The sequence below is a fragment of the Lagopus leucura genome, unplaced genomic scaffold, assembly GCF_019238085.1.
Source record: "Lagopus leucura isolate 7727_CA_CO unplaced genomic scaffold, USGS_WTPT01 Super-Scaffold_100043, whole genome shotgun sequence".
NCBI lineage: Eukaryota > Metazoa > Chordata > Aves > Galliformes > Phasianidae > Lagopus > Lagopus leucura.
Window position 1 is genome coordinate 2,051,956 of NW_024962290.1, and position 9,320 is coordinate 2,061,275.

At 54.4% G+C, this 9,320-nt stretch overlaps 1 long non-coding RNA gene across 1 annotated transcript; it reads left to right on the forward strand.

Moving 5' to 3' along the window:
- Positions 1-2,302: 2,302 nt before the first annotated feature.
- Positions 2,303-3,299, forward strand: LOC122187153. The gene is made up of 2 exons (XR_006181248.1): positions 2,303-2,421; positions 2,513-3,299. It is a non-coding gene; the product is annotated as an uncharacterized LOC122187153 (long non-coding RNA).
- The last annotated feature ends 6,021 nt before the right edge of the window (positions 3,300-9,320 follow it).

The following is a 9,320-nucleotide window of genomic DNA, read 5'->3' on the forward strand; positions in this document are numbered from 1 at the left end:
TGCAAGCAGCTTTTGTTTTCCTTCCTCACGGGCTTCAGGTCTGATTGTTTTGTCTCACATTTCTCCGAATGCTGAAAAGCTGTTTTTGCAGTGTTTTATTTATCAGCAATCCATCCTGTTTATTACATATGCTCCCCCCGGTCCCCACCGGTCCTTTCCCACCAGCAAAGAGAAGGAGCTTTCTATAAGCAGCAGCAACACCAAACAGCAGAATGCAGCACAACAGCTCTTTCCAGAACCAGGAACCAAATTCCCCCCTTTCCCTGGCTGTGCAGGCAGCTGACCCCATGCCCAGCACTGCTCCTGATGCCCGTGTGCCCTCTCTGACCCCTGAGCCTACCTCCAAAGGGTATTTTGCATTGCAGTAGGATTTTCTGGGGTGTTTACAGTGACAAGCTGAGCATGATCCAGGCTTCAAACAGCTGCTTGAAAATCGTGAGACAATGTAGTTGCATCTCCACGTTCTTGGGAGAAAAAAAATATATATTTAATTAATATTCCTTAAGAGGCATTCAGACAATAAGGACTATCAGCCGAGCCAGACGCCCTACCCCTTTTTGTCTCCGGAGCAGGATTTGCTAATAGATGTGGGGAGGATTTGTGAATTACCATTTCACTTCTCCAGGGACTTTTCCTGAAATGATAATGGCTTTTTCTCCTCTTTTTTCATGAAACTGCCATGAAATAGTTCCCCATTATTAAGTATGAGACCTACCTAATTAGCACGATGACAGTCTTTAATGAGGTCCTGGCCGTGTTCTGCATCTTTGATAGGTGCGATTAATACCAAACCCTGTGCAATAATTACAGAACCACCTTCCCCCATGAACCTGCCCTGTGGAAGGCAGCACTCGAAAATGAACCTCAGGAGTTTGGATTTATTAGAAATCTCAATTCTTGGGGCGTGCGAAGCCCAGAGGGAATCAGATGTGCTGAAGTTAATTTGACACCAATAACATTCATTCAGACACGGGGGGGTTAATGAGGCAGTGTGAAAGATGGTCCCGGTCCTGTGCTCACTGGTGGCAGCAGCAGCACTGCTCAGCACTGCCCACTGATGCCCATTGCTGCCCATCACTGCCCATTTCGTAGAGTCATAGAATCATAGAACAGTCTGGGATGACCACAATGATCATCTCATTCCAACCCCCTGCTGTGTGCAGGGTCCCCAACCAGCAGACCAGGCTGCCCAGAGCCACATCCAGCCTGGCCTTGAATGCCTGCAGGGATGGGGCATCCACAGCCTCCTTGGGCAACCTGTTCTGCCCATTTCTGCCCATTGCTGCCCATCACTGCTCATTAATGCCCATTGCTGCTCAGCAACTCCCATCATTGCCCATTGCTGCCTGTGCCGTGGGCCCAGGGCAGTGCTGTGTCTGTCCCATATCACTGTGTGCAGAGCTCTGGGTTCTCCCATCTGGTGCCCTGATTCCCAGGGCTGCTCCTCACTCTGCCTCCATGCTCTCCCATCCCAGGCAGCACTGATGCTCGCAGTGTGCTTCCCTCAGTCAGATGGCCTCCAGAAGGCTCACAAATGTGCCTGTAATTAAAAAGCCTCTGTTTTCAAAAGCATTTCACAGCTTGTTGTCTGACAAGAGGGTGGGCTGACGCTGGGCAAGAGGAAGGCAAACACAGGCATTGCCTTCTTGCTCCCCCCACTGCTCCTGGTGGTCCCACTGCTGCACTGCTGTGTCCCACTAACCAGAAAGGCTCCTGAGTGCAGACAAACATACCAATTTCCCCTCAGTTCCCCTCATATTGAGTCTGGTATGAGGAAAGAAACCAACTGTCACATCCGTATCCTTCACAGCCCAGTGCCGCTCTGTTCACTCCAACACGTTCCCCACCACCTTCATTGAGTTGTTGACCATCAGCAGAATCCCTTCTCCCCCTTTAAGCTCCCAAGAACTGAACCACACTTTAACACCCGTGTCTCTGCAGATGAGGATATGTTTATCTTCCCTTTTGTTGATTGTACCCACGTGGCATTTCTAATCAAGTACTGAGCCCTCTCCAGCTGGCGGGCAGCCTGGGCTGCTCTCACAGAACACATACAAACCACTTTCTGGCACCGATTTCCCTCAGCTGGGAGCTGTGCCATCCCTGCTCAGCTGCAGGGGATGGGGTTTTGCCCTTGGATTTAACCTGGGGATGGCCCTTCTGCCCGCTTCTGTCCCTTCCTGCAGCTTTTGTGGTTCTCTGCCCTGCTGTCAGAAACACCTGCTCAGGTTTCTCGGCCTTCAGCGAGCTGGAGAGCAGAAAGGAGAAATCAATCCCCATGCAGAAAAGCAGAGGCTGAAGGGCAGCTTGGAACCATAACTCCCAGCGCTGTGCGTGCCGGACCCCAGCGTGGGCACCGGTCCCATTAGCAGCCATGTGAGATGGGTCCTGCCAGGGGCCTCCCTGTGCTCACACCACCGGGTTGGTGCTGGCGGGTGACATTTGGAACCTTGAGCTAACGAACGTGACGTGCTGTCAGTTTTAATTAGTCCCTTTGCTCTGCCTGTGACAGGTGAAAGCTGGAGCTGGAGCCCTGGAGGATGCGTGGAGAGGGGAATGCCAGGAGGGGACTCAACTGTGCACAGCAGAGCAGTGCCTTCTTTCTCCAAAGGGCCGCTCCATCCCACAGCACTATTTCTGTCCTCTCCAGTCTATAGCAACCTGCAGGATCTGAGAGCACAGAGCACTGTGTGCCTCAGGAGGAGCACTGCAGAATGCTTTCACATCTGCTCCAGACGGAGGACGTTGCAGCAGCCCCGTCTGAAGGCAGAATCGAGGTCCCAGGTCACTCCCAGCTCAATGACAGAGCGTTGGCTGCCGCGATGGCAGTGGTGCTGTGCAGCTGCAGCTCTCCCCGCTGCCTGCACCAGCCCTCCCCATCCTCCTCTTTTCATTCCGTTCCAGCCCGATTACAGAGAGCTTGCACCCGGAGGCAGCTCACCAGGCGTTTATGCATGCAGCTGCCTGAGCTGAATGCACGCATGTTAATGTGTGGAAATGAGTCGGGGCCACTTTTGTACCAAGTTTTCTGCTCCCTGGATCGAGCCCACCAGGTCTTCTGGGCCAAAAAGAATTCAGGAGAGGACCTCTGTGCTTGCTGCTCGCTCTGTCTCTTAACATTGCCCACATACCAGTGCTGCTGTTGGGCAGATAGCAGAGCTTCTCACAAAAGCAGCACCTTGCTTTGTTGTCTCTCTATGTCCCTTTATTCAGCTGCTGCTGCTCCATAACTCCTCAAGCTTGTGGGGAAGGCCATCACCCCCCAACCCTGCAGCCCAAGTGACCACTGCCACCCAGATGAGCAGCCAGCATGCAGCTCAGAGCGGTGCAGAAGCCGACTGCTGCCAGGCCCTGGCTGCGACTGCTGCTCCTGTGCCACGCACTGCTGCTGAGCAGCTGCTCTGCCCCTGCTGTCCATGCTTTGGTCTCCTGGGACCAACCTGTCATTGCTGCAGCATGTCAAAGGTATGCTTCCCCATATCTGTACCAGAGAGGATTATGTTCCCAGCGGGGGCTCGGGTTCTTTCTTTTTTGCCGTCGCGTGATTTAATGTGACAACTGTAATTTGATGTGACGCGTCTTTGCAACAATTCGCTACCTCGGAAAATCACAAACAAGCTTAAAATAAGAGCAGAAGGCATGGACTCTCATCTCCCTGTGTGCTGCAGCTGGAAAAATAAGCACCGACTTGAGGACTTCTCTGTGCTTCCTGTGGGAGAGAGCGAAGTCGTGGACACGATGCTGTAAAATAATAATGTGGATCCCAGCCCTGCAGCGAGAGCTGTCTGGCCAGATGCCTGCACCTTCCCAGAGCCCCTTGGAGTTCAGAACTGCCGTGTAGGAGCAGAGATCTTTGTGTATCTCCTAATGGGCTGAGGCTTCAGTCCCTGCCCTGAAACGAGCAGGATTAGGATAAAACAGACTCGTAGCACTCAGCATCCTATGCCATCGAGCTGAAAGAGAGCAGAGTAAACCTACAGTGGCTTTGGAATTGAAGATGTCCATTTACTGAGCCCTCTGGTTCCAAACCATTACGCTGACACTAATTAATCCTGGCATACCCACTAATTGGCTGTCCCAGTGGTTCCTAAGGTAGAGGTGAGGAGTTCTGCACTGGGACAGCCCCAGTCCTGGGGATGGGGATGGGAAGAAGGGGCTGCAGCTGCGGGCAGGGAAGCAGTGCAGAGTTTCCAGCACCGCTGGGCTTTGCCCTCTCTGCAGTGCTATGAGATGTGGACACGATGGGCAAATCCCCATGTCAGCACAGTGCAGGTGGCCAGTGGCCAAACCGTGCTCCCCTATGGGATCCTCAGTGCTGACCCCATGGAATCCCACACCATTGCAGCAGAGCTGGGCACGGCCCCACACGGTGCCCCCACCCCTCCTTGTGCTCAGACAGTGAGGAGAGGATTAAAGCTGTCTGCAGGCAGGAGAACACCAACACCGCTGCGCTCACCTAATTACGTTATTTAACAGGATACCCTCTCATTGATTGTAATTACTCATATAATTTGGGAAGCAATTCGCAGTCCATCGCTGCAGGATGCGCGGATCTCAGCTGGGAACAATGTGCTCAACTCTTCCTGTGATGGATGGAAGCTCTGCATCCCTCCAGCCATTCCCCAGCCCAGGGCTTCATGGCACACAGCAGCCCCAAGCCCAGGGCACCATTCATCAGAGGCCCCAGCTCTGTGCCATGGAAATAACTTCAGGCCACCCCACTCCTCCATCCGTGTGTGCTTTGGTTGATGATGACTGCATGCAGTTGAGTAAAATCAGGCCGTGCAAACCCAGCCCACACTTGTTTGGATTCTTCACCCGCTTTTGTAAGACCCCGATTTAATCAGGTTCCAACAATCCCAGAGGAATGTTTAATTAATGTTATAAAGAAACAATGGGATGATTAAGCAAGTCTGGGCGGCTGCCATGCGTGGGGCGCGTGGCACTTGGGGGTGAATCTGTCGGGGAGCATCATCCTACGGACCTCTGTGCCATTTTATTCACTGTTTTAATCATCTGCTCCAGTCCTTCTCTCCTTTTTGCGCTCACCGGGGCAGAGAAGAGGAGCAGAGATGGAGCTCAGTCTCTTCTGCAACTGCAGAGTGAAAGCTCCGAACAAGGAGCCCTCCCACCCCTCCTCCATCCCCACTCTGGAACAGCCCAGCAGCAGCTCTGGGCCATGAGGGCCCTAAAAGTGGTCCAGGAATAGCATCAAGGAGAGCCTGCAGCAGAGATGTGCTCTGGAGACACCACAGCACACAGGCTGAGAGCAGCATGGGGCTCTGCCCAGAGCAGCAGTGGATGCACAGCTCCTGGGGTGGGACGCTGCACACCATGGGCTGCCATCTGGGTGTCTGCAGCAGCCAGCACTGTCCATCCTCTCCCACCCCATTTGGCCCCTGTAAATGTTCTCAAATGGTTGAACGATGCTCTCATTGCATGATGGCTTCGTGGCACTGATTTTAGGCCAGTTGCTATCTAAAAGATAATTCTCGCTGCTCAGAAGCCTGCTTGCAACCTGAAGTAATTGCATTTGCCTTGGGTTGAATTCCTTTTGCAGCTTCTAAAAATAACCCCACCCCCCATTTCTTCTGCTTTTCACAGAGCATCTGAGAGCAGTGAATAAACACTGGGAGGGACGCGAAGGAAGAGGAAGCGGAGCAGCAGGGAGGTGAGGAAGCAGCAGCCCTGCATCCCATCAGAGAGGGATGCAGCTCAGCTCAGCACAGCAGCAGTGGGGGTTGTCCAGGGGAGAAAACCCAACTGCAACCCCTGTATGGCACTGAGTGGGGCTGGGAGCTGCAGGGCTGTTGCCAGCAGTGTGGGGATGTGGGTGGTGGCCAGGGTGTCTTCTTGGCCCCACATGTGGCTGTTCCAGCCCTCCCAGAGGGCCCTCCCTGCACCCAGCAGTGCAGCAGCTCTGCCCCATCTCTGCCCCATCTCTGCCCTCTGCTCTGTGCACCTGTCGTTATGCTGAGCCTTCTGGTGTCCTGTAGATCAACGGTGACTGCATGTGAGATGACCAACGTTGGGTCTCCCTCATTTCCAACCTCATCTAGCACACAGGAGTGGCCCACAGGGGCTCCTGCACAGCTGCAGCTCTCAGCTTACTGTGCTTCAGACCCGGTGAGCTCTGCCCTGAATTGAAGCTGCACCGACACAGCAGTGGCACTGCCCATTCCCAAAGAGAAATGAAGAAATGCAGAGTGAAGTGGGGAGTCTGTGGCCCTCCGAATGTTACATTCACACACATTGGGCATAGGAAAGGCTGCATAAAGGTGCACAGCTGGAGCTGATTTGTGTGACGATTTGTTCCCACATGGGCAGGAAGGGCAGCAGGGCTGCTGTCACTCAGCTCAGCTGTCACTCAGCTGTGCCATCGTCACTCCAGGCAGGTTACAGGGAACCTGATTTCTCTGGAAGGCATTCAGAGCAAAGAGCAAAACGACTGCTGACTTCCACACTGCTGAGAGGAGCATGGCTGAGGCTCCCAGTGTTTCACGTGGCCATCCTGATCCGGAGCTCACATCCTTCTGGCTGCAAAGCAGCACCAGTTCTTGCAGCACACGATGCTCCTTGGGAAGGGCTGAGCTCAGCCCTGTGCTGCACAGCTCTCCCAGCTGCTCCTCCTGCCAGGAGATCCAGGAACGCTCCCCTGTGTGTCCTCCTCCCCTCTTGAAGTGGCTGAAGGCAGTGCTTTGTTGGGGAGCAGCCCAGAGCTGCCCCATAACGCGTGCAGTGTGCTTGGCTCCGTGAATTTCTCCTTTGTGCCTCCATCCGCAGCCCACAGCTGCTGCTGCCCCACTGCATGGGGCCAGAGCACCCCCAGCACAACGGGCTCCTTGTTCACCCCATGATTAAAGGAGCGGCTTTTGGCCTTGAATGTTGGCACCACCCAAAGAAAATGTCATTGGTGTGCAAACACAGCACTGTGCTGGGAGCTGCTGTGGCTGAGGGGCGCTGGGCTGTAACTGCAGCTCCAAACCTCTGACAAATCATTGCCTCTTCCTTGGCTGCTGCCCTCCTGGAGCACAGCCCTTTGGGTCAGGGACCCTGTGGGACCTTGCAGACAGGGGGGCATCGTTCCATGCTCTGTGCCTGCTGATGCACAAATGCTGCTCCCTGCACAGCACTGAGCTGAGCTGAAGGCAACCCAGCCAGGAGCAGCCACAGCAGCACAGCTCTCAGCATGGCTCATTAGGCCTGGCCTGGACGCTAATTAGGCTGTTCCTGTTGCTGCTCCATGCACTGGCAGAGAGATGGGTTGCAGGTGATCACTGCTGAGCTACTATAAAACTCTGCTGGCGGCCTGCACTGGGAACTGACTCAAACCCAATTCCCAGAAACCCCAGAGGCACCGAGCTCAGATGAGTGCTGCTTTTACTGCTGGGCATTTTCATGCACCAGGTCCCAGCACTCGCCCTCAGTCTGTTTCAGCATCCATCACACCCATGGGGTCACTGTGAGCGGTCTCAGGCTCTTCTGGATAACGTGGGAAGAAGTAGAACTGCTCCACGTGAGCTCGGGGAGGGGGGGCAGCCAGCAGCTCCATCTGCCCTGGGGCTGAATTCAGGGGACGCTCTGCTGAGCACAGCCCTGCACAGAGCCAGCGAAGGACGTGGAGCTCCCATCCCTGCATCTCAGCTGCTGGGACAGGGCCAGGCACAGCCTCATCCTCCCGCACACAGCTGCCTCATTGCAGGGGGAGCAGCGTGGGAAAAGCACTGGGAAGGGGGCAGTGTGGGCCCCAGGGACCCCACGCAGCCCCCCCCTACCCCCCAAGCTCTGCTCACAGCCCTTGCCTGGAGCACACGTTCCCACGAGTTGCTGTGAGCGTGCACAAAGCCCCGTGAGATGGCACAGCTGCTTCCACAGCTGTGTGGGGGTCCTGCCCCATGCACAGGGGCTGGGGGTGCAGAGGGGGCCACGGGGACAGCGTTGGGACTGGATGGATGGGGCTGAAGTCACTGCAATGAGGTGCAGCAATGCGGGGCTCTGATCTGCACAGAACAGCCTGTACTCACACACAAAATACAAAATGAAAGCCCAGCTCTTCACTGAATATTCCACAGTAGGAATTAATTTCATTTCCTTGGAGTCAAGTCCTGGCAAAACAGATAAAAACACTCATTAGTTTTAATGATTTTTGCAAAGGTCAGCTCCGAACTTCACATTAATTAAGTTTCTCATCCTGCTGCTGGCTATAGGAGCTTGTGTGCATCCATGTGGTGCCCCTGCAGCCACTCTGACCAACCCACAGTGGGAAACACCATCCAAAATAACCTTTAGAGAACAGAGAATGAGATAAATACGCGTGGATGGGAGTTTAAAAAGCAGTGGATTGGTACAGACAGCAGTGATTCACTTTGCCTGAATCTGTGCTCAGTGCAAAGCAGCAGCAGCACAGGCGCAATGACTTGGGGGCTGCGTGGCTCAACTGCAATTGCAAATGCTCTCCTTGGAGCAGAGCTTTGAGTTACTTTGCTTCGTTGGGTGAAGCAGAAGCACGTGAGGGCACTCCAGGAAGATTTTCTTTTCCACTTCTCTTTAGGACACTCTTCAGTAAACACATCTTTAAATCCACGAAGCATTAAACACTGAATGCTTTGGGGCACATCCGATTTGTAAGTGAAAACTATGCAGCATTCACCAGAGAGCAGAAACGGGGTTGTTGTGCTGCACACAGGAGAGCCAACACGTGCACCAACAGCTCCGGGTGTGGGGTCTGCAAGAGGAACTGATCAGGGAACCCCAAAGGAATTGCAGGGACCCACCAGGAAACGGGGACTCTAAAGGAAGCAGGGGGACCCCAAAGGAATCTGGGATCCCAAAAGGAACCAGGGACCCACAGGGAGCCACAGACCCCCAAGGGACCAGAGCACCCCAAAGAAACCAGGGAACCCAACACAATTCAGGGTCCCCAAAGGAACCTGGGTGATCCCAAAGGAATCTAAGATCCCAAAGGAACAGGGGGAATCCACTGGGAACCAGGGGACCCCATCATAGTTCAGAGACCCCAAAGGAACCGGGGGAAGCACCAGAAACCTCAAAGGAACCGGGAGATCCCAAAGGAATCAGGGGGACCAAAAGGAACTGGGGGGACCCAAAAGAAACCGGGGATGCCAAAGGAACTGGAGAAACCACCACAATTCAGGTACCCTCAAAGGAGCCCGGGGGGAGCATCAGGAACCCCGGGACCCCAAAGGAACCGGTGGGGGGGGGGGATGACCACGATTCAGGGACCCCGAGGGAACCCAGGAGGATCCCAAAGGAACGGGGAACAGCCCAAAGGAAGCGGCGGCTGCGGGCGGACAGCGCCC